The sequence below is a fragment of the Panthera uncia genome, chromosome A2 (genome assembly GCF_023721935.1).
Source record: "Panthera uncia isolate 11264 chromosome A2, Puncia_PCG_1.0, whole genome shotgun sequence".
NCBI classification, from domain to species: Eukaryota; Metazoa; Chordata; class Mammalia; order Carnivora; family Felidae; genus Panthera; species Panthera uncia.
In genome coordinates this window covers 132,990,041-133,011,788 of record NC_064816.1, presented here as the reverse complement: position 1 = coordinate 133,011,788, position 21,748 = coordinate 132,990,041, and the positions used below count along the sequence as shown (strand labels likewise).

General features: G+C 35.2%; 1 protein-coding gene and 1 pseudogene across 2 annotated transcripts in view; one reads left to right on the top strand and one right to left on the bottom strand.

Moving 5' to 3' along the window:
* The window catches only part of KCND2 (potassium voltage-gated channel subfamily D member 2), a 488,170-nt gene that overhangs the window by 245,313 nt on the left and 221,109 nt on the right, over positions 1–21,748 (bottom strand). The gene's annotated exons all lie outside the window — the stretch shown is intronic.
* Positions 17,780–18,549, top strand: LOC125931044 (iron-sulfur cluster assembly enzyme ISCU, mitochondrial-like; annotated as a pseudogene).

Sequence of the window (21,748 nt, the reverse complement as noted above, 5' to 3'; positions counted from 1 at the left end):
CACAAAAGGGCTACAGAAAGAGGTTAGAATCCACCAAGTCAGTCTGAGGCCTGGAGATCTAAGTTCTCCAACCTCAGAGTCTATCAAGGCAACTTCCTCAGGTGGACTGATATAGGTTCATGGGACAGCTTTTGCCCAAGGAGATTTCAGAGCTAGAGCAGATCCCTTTTCCTGTTCTTAAACTTTTTCTTCAAACAGCCACTGGTCTTGTCCCTTTGATTTCCATAACTTTTAATCATTAATTTTGAAGCTACCCGTCTACATCAACCTGTTTTTTATTTGATTTTGCCTGTTTCTTGTATTAATTCAACCTCCTTCTAGCATTTCTTGGCTATGTCACATGCCTGCTGCCTGCCACTGATATGCTTCCTGTTACCAATATGGTAAATGAATATTTTACTTTTCCAGAGCCTAAGAAATATTTATCCTTCTTTTTGCTTTAAAGACACAATTATTGTTGGAGCACGTGGGTTGCTCAGTTAAGTGTCCAACTTTTCATTTTGGCTCAGGTCATGATCTCATGGTTCCTGGGATCTAGTGCCACATCAGCCTCTGTGCTGACAGTGTGGAGCCTGCTTGGATTCTCTCTCTCCCTCTCTCTCTGCTCCTCCCCCACTCGTGCTCGCTCTCTCTCTCTCTCTCTCTCTTCCTCTCTCAAAATAAATAAATAAACTTAAAAAAAAAAGGCAGAGTTACCATTTTAACACATTGCATTTGCCTAAACTCAGAGATTAGCCCTAAGGTGTGCAGAATAGAGCATAGGTAGAATACTTTAATTGTTGTCTTCACTTTTCTTTCTAGTAATCCACTTTTCAGTCTTGACCTCCACCAGAATAAGTGAATGTAGTTTCTCTATAAATGACTTTTAGCATATGAAATTTAGGAAAAAAGAATCTCAACTGAAGGTCTACATTTTCTTTGTTTTCTGGGTATGGGGAAAAGTTAATGGCATTAAAATGCATTAAGTTGATTGGCCATTATGCTAATACACAATCTGCATAGTTCTGGGTCAATAACACTACAGCTCCAACTATCCTGATTGAAAGGGACACAGTGACCTGGGCAAGTTGGTTTGACAGGCTTGTTTCTTATCACACAATGATAAAGTAGGTCTCATTGAAGAGCTGAATCAATTGAACTGGGTTCAAAAAAAAAAAAAAAGTTGTCATTCTCTCCTGCTTTAAAATATCAAAGAGTGGGCTGCTGATATCTTTGGTTCTTTTTAATGAAATGTTTGATCTCATTAATCTTCAAAACAACACTAACACTGTGCTTAAAAACAACCCACATTATCTACTGCTTGTAGAATAGCTTTGAATGTTAGCTTTTATAAAGCATAAACATGAAGGGTTTCCAGGTTAGTATGCTAGTGAGAAAAAATAAATAAAAAAAACTAACATGTTTCAAAGATTTGATTATATTTCCAAAGCACCTATTTATTTCAGCAGCTTTATTATTACTAATGCACATGATTTCAGGGGAGTAGAAAGAAGCTGAATTTAAATAACTATTTGTGGCAACACAGCACCAATTATACACTCCATGGCTATTTATGTCCTCTGGTGATCAACTAGCAGTGGGAAATAAAATTGACAACACACTGTTACAATCACAATTATGGGTCAAACTTCAACAAGCCTGTTTAAATGGTTCCATTAGGTCCTACTTGAAATACTGATTTACATATATTTTGACAATTTTCAGACATGTTATCCACTTTAACATGCAGTGATATAATCATTTCCTATAAGGATGCATTCGTCTAGAGCCCTGGAAAATAAAATAGCATGTCATGCACACAAATTTCTGTAGAACTTAAATTGTATTAGAATACATCCCCAACCATAGTTTAGAAGATTAAAATATCATTTGGATTCCACAGCAGGCCTATTTAGTAGGGGATTCGGATATTCTTAGAATTGTTTAAATGGGCTTTTTCTTAGAGCACAAATGTATTTCTAAGGTAAACAAAAACTGTCCAAAAGACAGGAGATGTCTTCTTATGAAGACACATGACTTACCTAATTTTTATTATCTTTTACATTAGTCTGATGTAAACATAGCTCTTCAAAGTGATTTTTTCCTCCATTACAAATGCAACTTCTCTGCAATGCTTTCTAAATATTGCTTTTTTATTTTTATTTATTTTTCTAAATGCCTGTTTATTTATTTTAAGAGAAAGAGAGAGTGCACGTGCAAGCAGGGAAGGGGCAGAGAGACGGGGAGAGAGAATTCGCAAGGAGGTTCCGTGCTGTCAGCGAAAACCCCGATGCGGGACTCGAACCCAGGAACTGTGAGATCATGACCTGAGCCCAAATCAAGAGCCGGATACTCAACTGACTGAGCCATCCAGGCGCCCCTTAATAGTGCTCTTTTAGAAACACGTTTTAATGTACCACAGATATCTTGCTTATTTCCTTTTACATACAATGCCATAATAATTAGAAAAAAATACTGTTTTACATATGTACATTTGTATGTAATGCATACAAAATTTTACGCATAGAAAACTATAGGGAAAATGATGAAAGGTACAAAGTAAAATCCATTAATTAACTTCTTATCTAGATATTACTGCTATTGAAACTATCTGATTGCTCCTTCTGGATTCCAACTTTATTATTATTTTTTAAATGTTTATTTATTTCTGAGAAGGAGAGAGGCAGAGCATTAGTTGGGAAGGGGCAGAGAGAGAGGGAGACACAGAATCCAAAGCAGGCTCCAGGGTCTGGGCTGTCAGCTCAAAGCCCAACATGGGGTTTGAACTCAAGAACTGCAAGATCATGACCTGAGCTGAAGTCAGACACTTAACCGACTGAACCACCCAGGTGCCCCTGGATGCCATCTTCCATGTTACTCCACTCCCAAAAGAAACGTGCTAAGCTTTTCCTTATGATTTTATTTCTTTAAAATATAGTTTGTACCCCACATACATGTTTTCCTAATAGTATATTTTTCAGTTTGGCGATTTTAAAATTTTCTAAAAATGATATTGTTCTATATAGAGTCAAATGACATTTTTTGCTTATTTACATTTTTACTATTTTATGATTCATTCATTTTGAATGTAATTACTTGTGGGTCAGTAATTTTTACTGCTTACTTAATATTCCAATGTATTAACACATCATGATTTATTTACCAATTGGATATTTGAGATATTTCCAGTTTAACACTATTCTGGGTTGTGCTCCTGTGAACACTCTGAATCATTTCTCATGATACAAACATGCAAGAATTTTAAAAGTGCTCGTATCAATATCTACTCCCATGAGGAATATATGAATTTGCATTGTTTCACATCTTCACCAACACTTGGACTTGTTAAAATTCTTAATTTTTGCAAATATAGTGGGTGTGAAATGTTATCCTGTTACAGTTTTAATTTGTATTCTTATTACTTATAATATTGAGAATATTTTTATTATTTCTGGTGTTTTTGTGTTTGCTTTGCTCTGAAAAGGAAATGCCTGTTTATATCCTTTATCAATTTTCTATTTGGCCATTTGCTTTTTTCTTTTGTATTTGCAAGAATTCTTTATGAAACCATACATTGTTTCTTCAGATGTGTGTGTCCATCGATTAAACTTAAAATCCTGGAGGGGAAGGACTGCACCTTCTTTATTCTTATCTCTCCAGGGATCAGCATTGTGATTCAATTAGGTAGTTTGGTCTTTTGCAGATAGTAACATGGTACTTTTGCTAAAAAATTCTTCTTAAATCATTAAGAAAAGAAGGAAAGTAAGTATTAATCATTGGTCTATAAGATACTTCTGAGATGATAGAATAGGACAGAGTTGTAGGAAGGAAACACAAGTTTCATACACACACACACACACACACACACACACACACACAAAATGATTCAGTGGAACGATAGCATCAAATGTTGGTGTAATAAAAAAGCTTGTCTACAAAGTGACTTCAAGAAATCCACCTACCTTAAGACTTTCTTTATATATCACACATTTTGTTACAGTTTTAGGTTACAGATTTTTTTGTGTGTGTGCATCTTTTACTTTTTACTAGATTCTCATTCCACAAGAATGACTAGAGATGGGAATTGAAGTCTTCCAAGATCTAGGAAAATAAATTACTTCTTATTTGATTGATAGCTATGAAATAGTGTGGTCAGGAAAATTCTAATGTCTGGAATAAATTTATGAAGGCATAAAAAAGATATTTTTTCACTTGAAAACATGAAATTGTAACTGCTATTTTGCACAGTATTAATAAAAAGTGTGACTAGACATGATTTAAATGGCCAAAGATTTAAATTAAAATTTCTATTGTTACATGAAATCTTTCAACGTTATAGATATTTTATTAAAAGATAACAAATCATAATTGCTAGGTTGCAATTATTTACATTAATTACATAATTGCACTAATCACACAAATGGGTAGTAGTAGCACTTTCAAGCAGCCCCTAATTGCTTCTAAAATTTCAAATGCATGAAATGAGATTTAAAGCTAAAATGAAAATGAAGAGATGGAAGAATTCTGAGAATTTATTTTTTTAAAAAGTAAGTTGATGTGTTTTCAGTACTTAAAACAAATCCACACATATTTTGCTAAGATCGCTATTATTCCTACGTCATTAACCCTGAAAGACATGCCTATTTCCTAGGGATCTCTGCACAGAACTTGCTCTGCTATATACTAGGAATCTAGACTCCTATTCCCACCTGTCTTGGGTCAGACTTTTTACCATAGTTCCAAGAAACTTGAAAAATAGTTACCTTTAATTATCAGTGATATGCTACCAAATATGTTAGGAAGGAAAGCCTTCCTATAGGAAGCCTTCAGTAGGAAGGAAAGCCTCTTTATACTATTAGAAAACCCTTCCTCGTGATTCCAGAATAATCATACATCTGTTCTGTTGCTGTAGGAATGACACAGCACCTCATCCATAGTGGGCACCCGGTAATGACTTGTCTCATTATTAACTGATATACGTATATTTCAGGGAACATAGTCTTACCCAATAAAAAATTTTCTTTCTCCTCTGTGGTATCTTCAACCCAGCGAACTCAACACAATGTACATGTTCATGTTTCTTAAATGCGATTTAGAATCTGATTGTGATAAAGCTGTATCATAAAAATTATCTGCTTATTTTTGAGTGTTGGGAGGTACTGCATCACTCCTGTATTAGAAGTGCAAATGGTAGTCTTCTTTCCTACGTCTTATCAACGTGAAAGCCCAGGACAGGTTGCTTAGTCATTTGGTCTCTAGCATCCATTAAGCATTCACTAAGTCCCTCCTCTTGGCTTGTTTGTAAGTGTGGCCTGTGGGGCAGGTACTTTATCCAACCATCCTCTGAATTTCAGTATCATTTCAGCAATGAGATGACAGATTTACTTGCTTGAGCAGAAATTTTATACCAGATGGTGATGACTAATGCTGAATATGGAGAAAAATATTATTTTCCGAGCTATCCATATTTTTTTGGTAAAGAATTCTTTTGTTCACTCACTCCAAATCCCTTTGTGACTATTTAGCACTTTTGCAATGTCCCAGGGAGTGCTTGAATATAGACGAGAGCCACGCAGGCATGGCATAAAGATCACTCTACACCTTAGACTTGTAGTATGATGCCACTGCTTAACCTGTACTCCGCATCCTGATCATTTTTAGCAATTTATGCATCATGAGCTCCTTTGGCATTTTGGTGAAATATATGGATTCCTTTTCTGAATAGATTTCTAAAATGCATGAAATGAAATGTATAAGATTAAAATAAAAACCATTAACACTAAAGTTCAGTTAGAAATTTATTAAAAACCCAAATGATGATATCATTTTTATCAAGAAATCATATAAAATAATAGCTAGGATTGAGTCTAATAACTACTTAGATCACAAAGCTATGATGAGTTGAAATGTATATGAGAGCAACTACTATAACACAATAAGATACCACGACAGGATAGTGATATTACTTACTGGGTCTATTTCTTATATTCATCACTAAGAGAAAAGCTAAATAAATACCAGTGAGATTTGGGGGAAAATTAGGTTGCAATTTTGTTTCCTCCCAAGTTCACAGACACTAGATATTATTGAAATCTCGGATTCTTGTGAGTAATATGCTTCAGGCCAGTCAGATTGCCCTCTGTCCAAGTGAGCTGAGGAAACAGTCATTCCCCTTGGTATTCACCCCCAGGATTTTTAGTCTTCCAAGTCACCCTGGGAAAGCCTACATTTTACACCTAGTTTAACTTAAGTGCTTCTTTGTTTAGAGTGACATGACTCTCCTGGTTCTCCCTTTTCTCTTTGTTCATCTGGCTGACCCACCTGTGGGGGTGGGTAATGGACTGAGTTACCATCTGAAGTGTTTTCAGATAGCCTCTGTATTTCTGCCAAAATTATCATAGAGCACTCATAATAGATATGTAGGTAATCTTTACTAATTTCTTAAATTTACAGGATCCACAGTATTTACTACTTCAGATCTCAGATGGTCCTATGTCCCTTTGGGATGGGACATGAAGCCTAGTGCTTTCTTTAAGTACATAAAATGCCACTGCAAGATTAACACTGCTTCTGATAAGGCTGTGACTGAGTGAATAGTAGCAATTGAAATGAAAGCATTTTCATCTCTGTTGGAATCACTGTGAATGTAACATGGAAAAATAACTGTAGAATATGCTTCCGTCAGCATGTTGAATGATCCATCAGGGAGAGAGGGAGAGGAACTTTGTAATGGATGTGTAATTCTTGTGAAAATTATTTATTTGGAGAGTATTATGATGACTTTTCTTTCAGTTGGAGGTTTGTAGCTTAAGTTGCATAACTGCGTCAATTGAATGGATGTTTACCTTTCACCAGGAAAAAAGAGAAATTCGCTAATCAAATAATAGAACTAATTTTCTATTAAAGTTACTTATATTTAATTTCTATACTATATATGTAAAATATGTACATTTATATCTGTACCTGACTCATTCACATACAGTTGAATAGAACTAACTTGCACAGAGTTATCATAATAACAGAATGATCTATAGATACATAGGTCATTTATATATGAATTAATTACTACTTATGCTAAATGTTTTAGATATGATGTATTAGTTACACAAATATAAACTATTCTAGATGGAAATATAGGATTATTTTGGCTTATGTTTAATATACAGAATATGAATATATACGTATAAAGATTGAATTTATTTCTAGCAGGGTGGTAATTTTAATCAGGATACTTGTTAACATTTAGCTATAATTGTCAATTTATCTGACTGATCTAACATTCTATACTTTCAAATGGTAGAGGAAAATTGGACAGATTATTTAGAGGAGCTTATTGAATATGTGCTTATTTTTTTAAGTCTGGAAAATATACTTGCATTTAATTAGCATGCTAGATACTCAAAATAAATCACAATTCATTATGTTGGTTTTCCTATGTATATATTACTTCTATTTAAAGGATAATAATAAGGTTTTTAAAAATTTGTTTGCAAGTACAGATAAATGGACCAAGATGACAATTCATAAAAGGTGATACAAAATTCATGAATGAACATCAAATAAATTAAATAAAAACAATGAGAGTAACATTTTTTCCAAGTAAAAAAATTTATTTTACATTAACAAATGTTATTTTAATTTTTAAATAATATAAGTAAATGATAAAATATACTCTTAAAACTTCTCAGAAAATAAAGCCACTGGTATATTACTTTCCTAATTCCCCCTCCTTTTTCAATTGCATATCATTTGCATGGGGTTCCCAAAATCAATAATTTCCAACCTGTTTTTTACATCTTGTGTAAAATCTTGAGATTCTTTCTATATTATTTGAAATAAGGTCTTACATAAGGTGAAGTGTAGGCATTTGATGTGAGGTGTGGTTCCAATATTTGTTATGCCCTTCCAAGAAGTGATAGTGATGCTGTCCAAACATGGAGTCTTTCTACACAACCCCAAGGAAGGGGAGAGTTTGGAGAGACCACACACAGCGCTGCAATTGGGCCTCTTGTGTAAGTTCTTTGTAATTCACTGACTTTGGGGATAGTTGATGACATTCTTTTTTTTTTTCCTCTCTCTTTTCTGTATTCTGCCTCATTGTTTCCACTTCCTTCATTTTCCCCAATATTCCATATTTTAAGTAGTGTTCAATTTCCTCTACCTTGGACTTCGGTGTGTAATTGTACCTAGAAGAGTGTCTTAGCTGTTTCTGATACTGAGAGCTAAACTGTTGCTTGCTCTAGTATTAAGGGCATCTTTTTTTTCTCCCCCTTTACTTAAAGAACATGCCTTATTTCTAGTAAAAGCTGTAAGCCTATTTGGCGAGAAAGCCAAACCTGTTGAAATTTAATTTATAGAATTGTGATGCCAGGCGTTGGTGGGAGCCAGACTGGATCACTGGAGTGCTCCTGTGCTGTGCTTCTCACATTGGCTTCCAGTAGCTTAGCATATTGATTTTACAATTTATGGCTTTCAAAGCCATTTGCAGTCTTGATCCTTCTCATAGTTCCAATTTGCTTATGTCAGTCAAGAACACTGAAATTGTTCCGTGGCAGCATGTTTCCTTTGTAGCTCTGATTTTTTAATAGTTCAATTCATTTAAATTGGGATTGAAAGTTAACATTGATTTTCTTTTTTAATGTCTAGCATTCCTCAAGTTCTTGTCCCATATATTTCGGGCTTATTATATATATGCTTAAAAGGACAGCATTTGTAGGTAGTAGTACTTTACAAATTCCCTTTGCATTGTCTCAATTACTATAACTGACTCAGATAATTGATGAGCTACACAAACCAGGATAAGGACAAAAAATAAATGAGCCAGACACAGGAAGAATCCCGGACTTTCTTACCATTCAGCATGGAAATTTTCACTCATTCTTTTTGTTTGAATTTTGATGCACTACCTGCATCCAGAATCCATGAATCCACATATGAGTTTTCTGGTTTTTTGTTTTTGTTTTTGTTTTATTTTGTTTTAAGTAGGCTCCATACCCAATGTAGGGCTTGGACTCACGATCTTGAGATCAAGAATCACATTCTCTACCAACTGAGGCAGCCAGGTGCCCCTCCATACTGCTTTTCTTATTCTACTTTTGTAGAAAGCAAACCTCTGGCCCTTTCTTCATACCTTGGTTGGCTGGCTAACCACTCCCTATCTTAACCTGCTATCAATCTCCCTTACCTTCCCCCTTCACCTTCAGAAAAATTTCGTCCCTGCAATTCCTAAGTGTTTCTAGAGTTCTGCAGCATTAATTACCATACATCCTCTTGGCTTCTATACCTTACAGGCTCAAGTTCCATTCTTTTCTGGTCTGCTAAGTCAATTACCACTCCTCCATTTGTTCTTGGTTTCCAAAATTTCTATGATATTCCTCATTCAGCATTTTTCCTATCACTAAAACTAATTTGAAAGGATATAGGTGCTTTTATATTTATTGCAGAATTATTTATAATAAGCCAGATATGGAATCAACCTAAGTGTCCATCAATAATAGATGAACAGATAAAGATGTGTAGCACATCTATAAAATGGAATATTACTCAGCCATAAAAAAGAATGAGATCTTTCCGTTTACAACAACATGGATAGAGTCAAGAGGATATTATGCTAAATGAAATAAGTCAGATAGAGAAAGACAAATATTGTGTGTTTTCACATTTATGTGGAAAAAAAATGAGCAAGCAAACAAAAAAACAGAAACAGACGCATAAATACTAAGAACTGGTGGTTGCCACAGGGAAGGGGGTGGGAAATTGACAAAATATAGGTGAAGGGGATTAAGAGGTACAAATTTCCAGTTATAAAATAAAATCCACAGAGATGGAAAGTACAACATAAGGAATATAATCAATATTGCAATAATGTCATACAGTGAACATTAAGTAATGTATAGAATTGTTGAATCACTATGTTGTACACATGAAACTAACATAACATTGTATGTCAACTATACTCCAATTTTTAAAAATACATTAATTCTTGAGTGAATGAGTTCTAATAGCTCAGTTCTGTTCATTAATTAATTTATGCATTAAAAATTATATATTGGACACATATACACATTAGGTGCTCATCATACATACAGGAACACCAACAAGCTCCTTTTTCTCACATAGCTTACTTTCTAGAAAAGGGAGATAGAAAATACAAAAACAAAAAAAGTACGTGTGGTGTTAACAAATGCTAGGAAAAATAATAAAACATTGTAAAGGGTCTGCAAGTTATTCTTTTTTAAAAAAAATTTTAGGGACCCCTGGGTGGCTCAGTCAGTTAAGCATCCAACTCTTGGTTTCAGCTTAGGTCATGATCTCACGGTTCATGGGTTCAAGCCCCACATCGAGCCCCACTTTGGGCCCTGCACTGACAGTGAGTCCCTGCTTGGGATTCTCTCTCTCCCTCTCTCTCTGCCCATTCCCTGCTTGAGCTCTAAATAAATAAGTAAGTAAGTAAGTAAATAAATAAATAAATAAATATTATTGAGAAGTGGGCAGAGAGAACAGGGGAGAGAGAATCCCAAGCAGGCTCCGTGCTGCCAGTGCAGAGCCCAACACAGGGCTCAAACTTACAAACTGTGAGATCATGACCTGAACCAAAATCAAGTCAAACGTTTAACCAACTTAAACACCTAGGCACCCCTGCAAATTACTCTTTTAGAAAGAATGGTCAGGGCAGCCTCTTGGAGGAGGTAGCAATTGTTCTGAATTTTCTTTTATATTTCCTGTTTCATACAAAAAAATTCTCTAGTGTCTTTCACATATATAGTACATGGTTTTATCCATAGAGAATCCAGTGGATGTAGGACTTCTGTGAAACATCTCAAGGTCAATCTTTTTTTGAGCAAATCGAGGACTTCTGTTATCCTCTTTTGTGTTTTTCAAAAAGCTATGGTCATATCTTTGTCCTTTTTCTTGGGCAGGCACTGTATTTCCATTCCCACACTTTGATATTTCATGTTGCCATGGAGTCAAGTCCTTCTTGCCATTATTTGAGGGGACAATAGAGATTTTCTTACCCTTGGATAATAAACTATTGGCATTTTAAGATTTGATATTTAGATGAGAGCTTTATAAGCTGAAGAAATAATGTCTAAAATACAACCTCGGTAATTTCATCATTAATATAATACCAACATACCAGTTAATGTTAATGGTTGTATTACATTAAATAAAAGATTACATTCTAGTTCAACCTATGTTAAAAATAAGAACATTGACAAATTAGAAGTTTTCACAATATTGATTAAAATGCTAGTAAAACTTATGAAAAGATCCTCAATATCACTCATCATCAGGGAAATACAGATCAAAACCACAATGAGATACCACCTCATACCTCAGAATGGCTAAAATTAACAACTCAGGCAACAACAAATGTTGGCAAGGATGTGGAGAAAGAGTACTGCTTTTGCACTGCTGGTGGGAATGCAAACTGGTTCAGCCATTCTCGAATAAGGTATAGAGGTTCCTCAAAAAGTTAAAAATAGAACTTCTCTGTAACCCAGCAATTGCAGTACTAGGTATTTATCCAAAGGATACAAAAATGCTGATTTGAAGGGGCATATGTTTATAGCAGCACTATCAACAATAGCCAAAGTATGGAAAGAGCCCAAATGTCCATCGACTGATGAATGGATAAAGAAGATGTGGTATGTATGTGTGTATACACACACGCACACACACACACACACACACACACACACACACACTCAATGGAATACTACTCAGAGATCAAAAAGAATGAAATCTTGCCATTTGTAACAATATGGATGGAACTAGAGTGTATTATGCTAGGCAAGTAAGTCAGTCGGAGAAAGACAAATATCATATGATTTCACTCATATGTGGAATTTCAGAAACAAAACAGATGAACATAGGGGAAGGTAAGCAAAAATAAGATAAAAACAGAGAGGAAGACAAACCATAAGACCCTCTTAAATACAGAAAACGGGCCCTGTGTTTCTGGTGGGGTGTTGAGTCTGGGGATAGGCTAATTGGGTGATGGGCATTAAGGAGCGCACTTGTTGGGATGAACACTTGGTGTTATATGTAAGTGATGAATCACTAAATTCTATTCCTGAAATTATTGTTACACTATATGTTAACTAACTTGGATTTAAATTAAAAAAAAAATGTTAGTAAAACTTATTTTAATTTTTTGCATATATAAAAATGTGTATGATATATTGTATAAACATATGTGTGTGTGTATATAATGCATATAAGCCTAGATCTTAGAAATAGGGTATGTATATGTGTGTGTATAATTTATTTTATTACAAAGAAAAAAAACAAAGTTATAAAGCCCTCGTCTTGGCAGATTTTTTTTGTTGAACACTAAAAACTTGATAAATTTTTAAAATAAAATGAAGGGTTTCATAAATGGTAGATTCCATCTCTTAATTGGAGGTTCTGCAAGAACTTTGTATTATCTATTTGATAGGTTACATAAATAGCAGTTAACAAAAATAAAAATACTCAGAATAGAAACAGTATTAAAAGGTATAATAAGCAAGTTTAAGTGGGAATGTCGAAAACAACCCTTTTAATCTTAGGAAAAAAATGTATTTGTTAAAATGTATTTCAGTGTTTGTTGAAATACATTCCACATGAGAAATTTGTTGCTTTTTGGAAATGGATATTCCTCCTCTTATCTGTGTAATGAAATAAATTCCATAGCTGCATAACAGAAAGTAGATGTAATGCCTTTATATAATTACAGAAAATAACTCCAAAATGGGAGACATCAAGAATCAAGAAGACAAGACACCTGTCCACCACCCTGAAATCTTGCGTTAGCTATTTCTGAAGCCCTTTCTAAACCGGGAAGAAGAAATGAAGGATTAGGTGACAGTAACAAGAGCTACTCAATAGGAAATAGATTTGTTAGGGTCACATCAATGTGTCCTTCACACTTACTTACCCTGCTTCATTTCCTGTCTCCAAGGCAGTATTTCCTTCCCATTTCTAAAACTCATCTCTCCTAATGTTTACTAAAAGGTTTTCTTTTCCTATGTCTCTCTCCTAGGATCTTATTCTCATGAATCTCTTATTTGTCTTTATCTTCACATTCCTTTTTTTTTTTTTTTTGCGTAGTTTTATTTCTCTTCTGCTATCACATACTCAAGTTTTGCCACGTTAAATTTTATGAAGCGAAGCAAAACAACAACAAAAGAATCTTCTCTGATTCTTCCCACTCAGGTACCTGCACATACCCATTCCCCCCTCCCCTGTCAAACTTCTAGAAACAATATTTTATACTCGGTGTGTCTAATTCTTCATCTCATATTTACTTAAAAATCTAACACAGCCAGTCTTTCATTATGTTAGTTGTCTGAAATTGCTTTCTTCAGGGTTAGCATCCCTTTCTAATTTTCAATTTCTGGATCCTTGCCCTATCAAATATATCTGTAACATTTTTCTACTACTGCTTCTTTCTTCCGTTTCTAACCGTTGCTTGCCTTAACACTGCAGGCTCCTGGTTTTCCTCTCTCACTGGGATGAATCTTCTCAATGACCACTGCTACATTCTTTATTTCCCCCTCTCACTAAATGCAGATATTTTCAAGAATCCTTCACTGGTCTTATTTTTTAGCTTCCCATTTCTCTTTTCAGATAATATCACCTATTTCTGTTTTACCTATCACTTCCATGCAAATAACTTGCAAATCTCTGTGTCTAGTTCTGCCTTTTTAAAAAGCTGAAGGATCCAGACCTGTGTTCCAGTTGTCTGTTGAGTATGTCCTCCTGGTTATCATACGGCCTCTCAAACACAATAGTGCAAATTCTAAATCATATTTGCTTTTCTTGTGTTTCTCTCCTCAACACTCCCTTTGTTGAAAACCACACACCTTTTAAGACATGGTACTAACACTACATTCTTCTTAAACTCTCTGATAATGTTGGTAAAAAAGGCTAATTAAGTATTTTTTAAATCAATCCTTAAGGTATACGGCCTTACAGCCCAGTGGTTAAGAATCTAAGCTTTCATATTAGGCAATCCTAGGCTTGCATCTCAGGTCTACGTGAACTTTCTCAAGCCACTTAACCTTACCAACCCTTGTTGTTTTGTTGTTTTTCACCTATTAAATGAAGATAACAAATATTCAATAAATGCCAACAAATATTATTATTATAAATAAAGTATAATTCTTATAGTATAGTATATGATCCTTGATGGCAGTTGGAGCTGGAAGCATCTGGTCTATCTTCTAAGCAGCAGGAAAAGAATAAAGAGAAGAGCACCCTCTCTCTCTTTAAAAATACTTTCTGGATGTTGCCTAACTTTTGTTTCTCAAAACACAGCTGCAAGGGAGTCTGTGAAAGGTATTCTTTACTTGGGTATAAGGCCATTGTGAATAAGGTAAGGAGAAAGAATGGATTTTTAAGTAGGCAACTAAGCTTGACTGCCCCAAGGACTATGGTAGTTTCAAGTTTAGCAAGATTAACTGATTAGACTTAATTATACTAGCTGTATAGCATAATTAATGCAATTAATTTATCCAGTGATTACTTCTGGGAGAAGAGCAGTTACAGGTAAGTTTTTAGATAAACACGAAAAATATGATGAGAGTCTGATTTCAAGGCTCCCTAGACTCACATTTGAACTAATTTGAGTAGAGTATGGACTGCAAGTTTAGATGCTGTGAGGAATGGGAAATGTATGTGAATGTGAAAAAAAACATCAATTTGGCCTTTAAAAGTAAGAAGAAAAGATTTTCACCTTATAGATTTCTAAGAGCTTTCAAGACAATTTTTCAGGCATCTAAAAAATGTCACAAAAAGTTTATTTTAATGACCAGAAAGAACTCAAGACATATTTTCCTCATATAATTCTGGAGCTAGTAATATTAGAAATAGCACAGAGATAAGAGAATTAAATCTGATGTAAAATATGACAAATGCTTGTATGTTATCAATTTATGAATTTTAATGGCAACTTAAAATATATCTTCTCAAAAAACTTTATTATGAAAAAAAACTAAACATAGAAATGGAGAGAGAAAAATAAACCAAACCCTCTTAAAATCATCAAATTCAACAGTTTTTATGATTTTGCCCCATTTGCTTTAACCACTCTCTCCCAATTTTTCTTAAGTATTTTATAGTAACCACTTAGATTTTTTTTTTCTATAATGATTATTTATTTTTGAGAGAGGGAGAGAAAGAGTGCACATTCACGCATGCGTGCAAGTTGGGGAGGGGCACAGAGAGATGGAGACCAAGACTCCAAAGCTGGCTCCCACAGACAACAGACAGCAGACAGCAGGATGTGATGCGGGGCTCAAACTGAGGAGCTGAACTATGAGATCATGACCTGAGCTGGACCAATTGAGCCACCCAGGTGCCCCTGAAGTATTTTAAAACAAATTCCTAGATCATGTCATTTTACCAAAAGCTATCTTTTAAAAGAGCTATTCAATCATTATTCAATCATTCATTGACAAACAATGTGTTTCTAACCTATGACTCTTAGAAGTTTGGCAACTTATGTCCAAAGTTCTCAAATGATGCCTTTATCAGAAAGGTAGAACATTTTGCATTTACAAATGCTTTGTAATCTCTATTATGTAGCTTTTCCTGTATTGCAGTTATCCACAGATCATGGTGTTAAAATACTATTCCTTCTGGACAGTGGAAGAAGAGAATTTAGCATATGCACAGACGCAGTTACAGTCAATATTCAACTTATTCTAATTGCCATATGAAAGCTGATCTATATGGTCAAAGAAGAGTCTAATAGAAGATGTGCTAATTGTATCATTTTAAACCTTAAAGTCTTTTTTATGAATAAAACTCTTGATCACTGAACACAGAAGTTAATGTTTTTAAAAAGTTTTTTTTTTCAATGTTTATTTCTTTTTGAGAGAAAGAGAGAGAGACAGCATGAGCAGGGGAGGGGTAGAGAGGGAGTGGGCACAGAATCCAAAGCAGACTCCAGGCTCTGAGCTGTCAGCACACAGCCCAACCTGGCGCTCAAACCCACGAACTGGGAGATCATGACCTGAGCTGAAGTCGGACGCTTAACCAACTGAGCCACCCAGGCACCCCAGAAGTTTATGCTTTGAGCAGGTATCAGCCTTCATCACCATTCTGTCACTACCATGTAATAGTGGGATACATCCCTTCTATATTTGAGTATTCTGATTCTTTCTCCCTTTAGAGAAGTATTTAAACATATCAGACAGAAAATACATGCTGTGAATTACCAGAATAAACATTTTAGAAATTTCTGGAAAAACACCAGAATGTATTTTTTCAATATTTCTTGAAATTCTTCTCCCATAAAAAGAAACTACTGTTGAAAATAATGATATATATTTTGAAGTTCATTACAGGTTCATTTTAAGGACTACAATGTGGTTATAAACATTTCTTCTAGTCCTTTTGTAACTCCAAATGCTTACACTCCTTTCTTGTCTTTTCAGTTCACAAGTTAGTAAAAGTAAAAAGTATTTCAAAGTCAAGCTTTAAAACATAGTTTTTCATTAGTTGATACAACAGAGATTTGGATGTCTGATAACATACCTCTTTTTAAAATATTAGGTTAGTCTTATTATACAAGAGAGCTGATATTTTATGAATACCCAGTATAATTTTTGCCTTACCCTTATTGTTATACAGATGATTATGATCAAAATATTCTATTCAAATACATATGTTGGTAAAATTTGAGTAGATCGACTAAATCTGTATTTAAAATTGAAGTATTACTTTATTTCACATGAGTATGTTCTGTGTTTGAAATGAAAGCATTTCATCCCCAGACAGGGATCTGTCATACATATCTTTCTCATAAACAAACACCAATATAGCTTCACATTGGATGTAGCTTAAGCTTCTTAGAAAAAAAGTTATGAGGTCTTGCTTTTCTTTTGTTTCTCCTTGATGAAATTGTATGCAAGAAACCTCATGACACATCTGCAACACTACAACCTTGAATTTTAAGTTGATATTGCCTGTAGTCAAGTGTGAGTCATGAATTTCAATACATTTGTTTCAATTGTTCCCTACAGCTAAGATGCAGAAAATACTTATTTCCCTGGTTAGTATCAAATTCAAATGAATTTTATCATTTGAACCATGGAGAAGACTCTAAGGTACTATCCTTCTTACAAAAAAATGCATAATGAGAAAGAAAAATATTAATGGTTTAATACATTATTAAATTAGAGAGGATCAAGTTTCCTTCTATTTTACTTGGATATAATTATAAAATCTCCAGTATGGTTATTTTCCCCGTTCGTCTGAGAAAGAGATAAAAGATTCTGTCTCTCGAGTCTGATAGAAAACATGATAGCCAGAGGCCAGTACAAGAAATTGTTATTGAGTCAGAAATATGAATTGTTAGTAAAGCTTTTTTAATTCAGTTATTTTCTTACAGCTATAATTATACTATTCAAAAACATTTAAACCAATCTTCACCGAGATCATTAGAGAGTTAAATTTTTTTTAGCAGTTCTTTATTTTTCATATTACATCAGGAAAGTATATTTTTTTCATGATTCATTATCTAAGTTGAGGATAAATTAATTTCCACTCTTTCCATGGGCCTCTGGCATAAAGAAAAAATGAAGACAGTAGCAGAACTTCGTTCTAGTGACAACCTTATTGTAAAGTGAAAATGTTACTTCACTTATTGGTAAGTTTTTTTTCCCCCTGAAAAATCATCAGAACTTATTGATATCAATGGGGGCTTGCTAGTGTGTCCCAGTGAGAATTTATGAGTGATGTAAGATCATTTAAATGTGTAACAGAGTGAAAATCCATGAGTGACAAAAGCACAGTTAAGAAGTGCCATATGGGCAAGCCCCAAGATGGAGGGCAGCTTCCGCCTTGCTGCTCAGGGCCCGCACCTGCAGACCCGGAAGCTGTTGACTTCCCCACCACCCCGCTCTGCCTCTACCGCAGGAAGACTGTTAATCATTATGAAAATCCTAGAAATGTGGGGACTCTTGACAAGACATAAAAAATGTTGGCACTGGATTGGTGGGGGCTCCAGCTTGGGGTGACGGTAATGAAATGCCGGGTTCAAGTGGATGGAAAGGAGAAGACTGTGGTTGCCAGGTTTAAAACATTTTTTTTTTTTTTTTTTTTTTTATGATTTGCCCAAAGTCATATGGGCTTTTTTTTTTTTTTTTAAGTTTATTTATTTTTGAGACAGAGAGAGACAGAGCATGAACGGGGGAGGGGCAGAGAGAGAGGGAGACACAGAATCCGAAGCAGGCTCCAGGCTCTGAGCCATCAGCCCAGAGCCCGACGCGGGGCTCGAACTCAGGGACCGAGAGATCGTGACCTGAGCTGAAGTCGGATGCTTAACTGACTGAGCCACCCAGGCGCCCCTAAAACATTTGGCTGTGGTTCTGCAAGTGCCTCTAGCTTGTTAGCCACTGGGACAACCATGGAGGAAACCCTGACCATCAAGAACACACATATCGCCAAGGAAATTTGCCTCCTCCACCCCCGTGAAACTGCACTGCTCCATGCTGACTGAAGATGCAATCAAGGCCGCCCTGGCTGATTACAAACTGAAACAAGAACCCAAGAAAGAAGTAGGGAAGAAGACATGAAGCCTCTGCCAAGCGTCCAGCAGGCCGTATCACTGTTTGCTCACTCGCCATCCAATCACCATAGATGTTTATTTAGAAGCTCCTCACACTACAATAAAAGAACTCTGAGACAAGCAGCTTTTGTTGGTCACGTTGCGGCTCTAATGCAAGCAAAATACAATTTACTTGTTCCAAATCCCGTCCTTTCTTTCAGCCCACTTTTATCACCTTAACCCAGTTGGTGTGTATGTTGAATTGTGTGCATGGCCTCCAGACTGAAATCAATAACGAAGTCTCAAGTGTGGTAGTCCACAAAGTGCACAAATATTTACTTTCACCTAATTCTATTTTGGGGAAGATTACAAGTAGAAAGCCCTGCTATGATTACTTGACAGAAGCAATTATTATATCATAAATAAAAGATAGGAAGACCAAAAAAAAAAAAAGCTATATATAATAGGACTGTATCTTTTATGTTTGTAGCATGCTTTTTTTAATTTTAAAATTTTTATATTCTTAGAACATTTTTTAAAGTAATCTCTACACCCAACATGGTCCTCAAACTCACCATCCAGGGGTCAAGAATCACATGGGCTACTTACTAAAACAGCCAGGCACCCCTGTAGCATCCTTTAAGTAGTACAAGTGCTTTAGGACATATTTTCCATTTGGGCTACATTTAAGGGTGATCCTAAGAGTTAGCATAAAGATTATAATGTAATTGACTTTATAAGGTCAGTTTCTTATTAATTTTTGCTACAAATTGTTGACAAATTAATGTGATGCATGATGAATGAGTGATTAAAAGATTATTATTATTATTATTATTATATTGTTAGCATATAAAAGAGAGTCTACTCTGAGTACTTGAAAGGAAAAGCTGGTGATGTGAGATAAAATTGAGAGCTTTGTGACCTATATTTTGAAAAAGAAAGCAACTCATTAGTTTTAGCTCCAATTTGTGTGTCTTGTAATAATTATAGGTGTTCATGCTGATCTTAAAATATGGAATCCAAACATCCACCAACTGTTGCTGAATTATTCCGTTGGCCCTATATGACTCTAATTTACTCAACTCCATATAAACCCCCAATTTGTCTAGCATGCTTGACTACAATGCCTTACTCAGACCACCTGCCTTAGCAGACAGTTCTGTGCAATTCTATGCTTCCTCTTAAAATTATATATTTCAGTGCTTCACTGTTCAAAATGCCCATCTCAGATTCTTAGTACATAGTAAGATTGTCAGCATATACTAAGCTAGGTAGCTTACAGTAAAGCAGCTATATATAATAAGAGCTCTTCTAAACATATTTAAGCTATTCTGTTGCTGCTGTTACATCTGTATCTTAACTTCAGATACTTGATGCTAAGCCAGAGGGAGAAATATGCTAGGGTCATGGAACAATCTAACTACTTCTCAAAAATGTCCTGTGGTGATAGCTACCTAATTTAACACTTCAGTCATGAGATGAGGCCAGCCCTGCTGGTTGGCATTCGGAAAGGTTAAGGGCTGTGCAAAAATGTAGAGCCCCTTGTGATGCTCAAACCCAGCAATTACTCTTATGGTTTAGATATTGCTTTCTTTTCCTTTTATTGGTTGTAACTTTCTATTTCTATTTTATTAGGTTGTATTGTCCTCTAACAAGTCAGCACATACCTCTTTTGAAAAGAGAGAGGGTATAATGGATTTTTTGAAAGGCGTAAATATAAAATTAGTGAGGTCATGTACAAAAGCACTATTTCCTACCTACCCCCTCTCTTTCTTCCCACACAGACACACATGCAAACACACCATATAGCAGAAAAACACAATTTAATATGAATAAGGACAGCTCAAGCCTAAAGTATTAATTGAGTTAGAGGGCTTATTAGATGAATAGAGTGAGGTGGGCTGGTTGGCTTCATGTTGTCTAGTTTGCTTATTTGGTTAAATAGTAAGTATTCAATTAGTTGACATGTATTTGAAAGTAGCTTTCTAGGTCAAGGGATGATATAGACTCTGGAATTATAATAGTGAAGAAAACAGACAAGAATCTCTTGTTTCAGGAGCTTACACTCTAGTAATGCTTGGAAATTTCTTGCTCCGTACCAGACACTGGGTAAGTTGGCTTATGTGTTTTAAGCCTCACAACAACCCCATCAGATAGGAACGATTTACACAGTGAGAAAACTGAGGTACTGAAGGTTAAGTGGCTTGCCTGTGGTCATGCAAGTGGGAAATGGTACTGGGATTTGAACTGGGTTACTATCTCCCCAGGGTCTGTGCAGTCATAGCCAAGGCCTCATGGAAGCTTTAAAAGGTTACCATTAATAAAGCAACTGTTTCCTCAAAATGAATACATTCTTCTCTAATGGAATGAAGAAGCATTTCTTAGGATTGTTTACAATGATGAGCATTCACCTTTGAAACCTGGTGCACTTTCCATCTTCCCATTACCATTTTCTGGCAATTTTCAGTATATGATTTGAGGCACCGCGGTTTGATTTAGCGGGAACTTTATCATATTTTGCCTCTTTGTCCTTAATTTTAACCAAATTTAACTGAATCAGCCAGATTTCTGTTAACATAGCACTCAGCATTGTCACAGCTTACACAATTTACTGTATTGCTATGTGGCCATATGATCATTGTTAACATGAGGAAACCCGGAACAGTAGAGCATAGTGACATTTCCTCCATGCATGTTATTTGTCCCTTCACCATGCTTTTTTATTTGACCCTGTAGCCAGTCATTTGAGCTCTGGGAACTTCAGTTTCCACCTCTAAAATAGTTACTAATGACCTTCCTCCACAACAACAGGGCTGGTATGATGATCTGATATAGAAAATGTAAATAAAAAGGCTTTGTAATTTTGAAAAATTATGCAAATTTTAAGTTGCAAATAATATGAAGGAAAAGGATACAGCATTTAGCCTTCTGCATAGCAAGCATTATGCAAGATCATTACGAAGATCCTTATTTAAGGGAGGAGGAAATAAAATGATAAAGAGAAGTACTTTGCACATAGCAGTCACTCCACAACTGTTAGTTGACTTTATCTTTTCCCTTGATATAAACTGGAACATATTCCTATATATTTATCTATCCCAACTTTAAGAGCTAAATTAAAGGAGAAAAACTGAATTACCTCCAGCTTCTTGAGGGTATAATGTTTAAAAATATTAAATCCCCTTTTTCTCCTTTGCCTTTCTGAATGTAAGAGTTTCCTGAACAAAA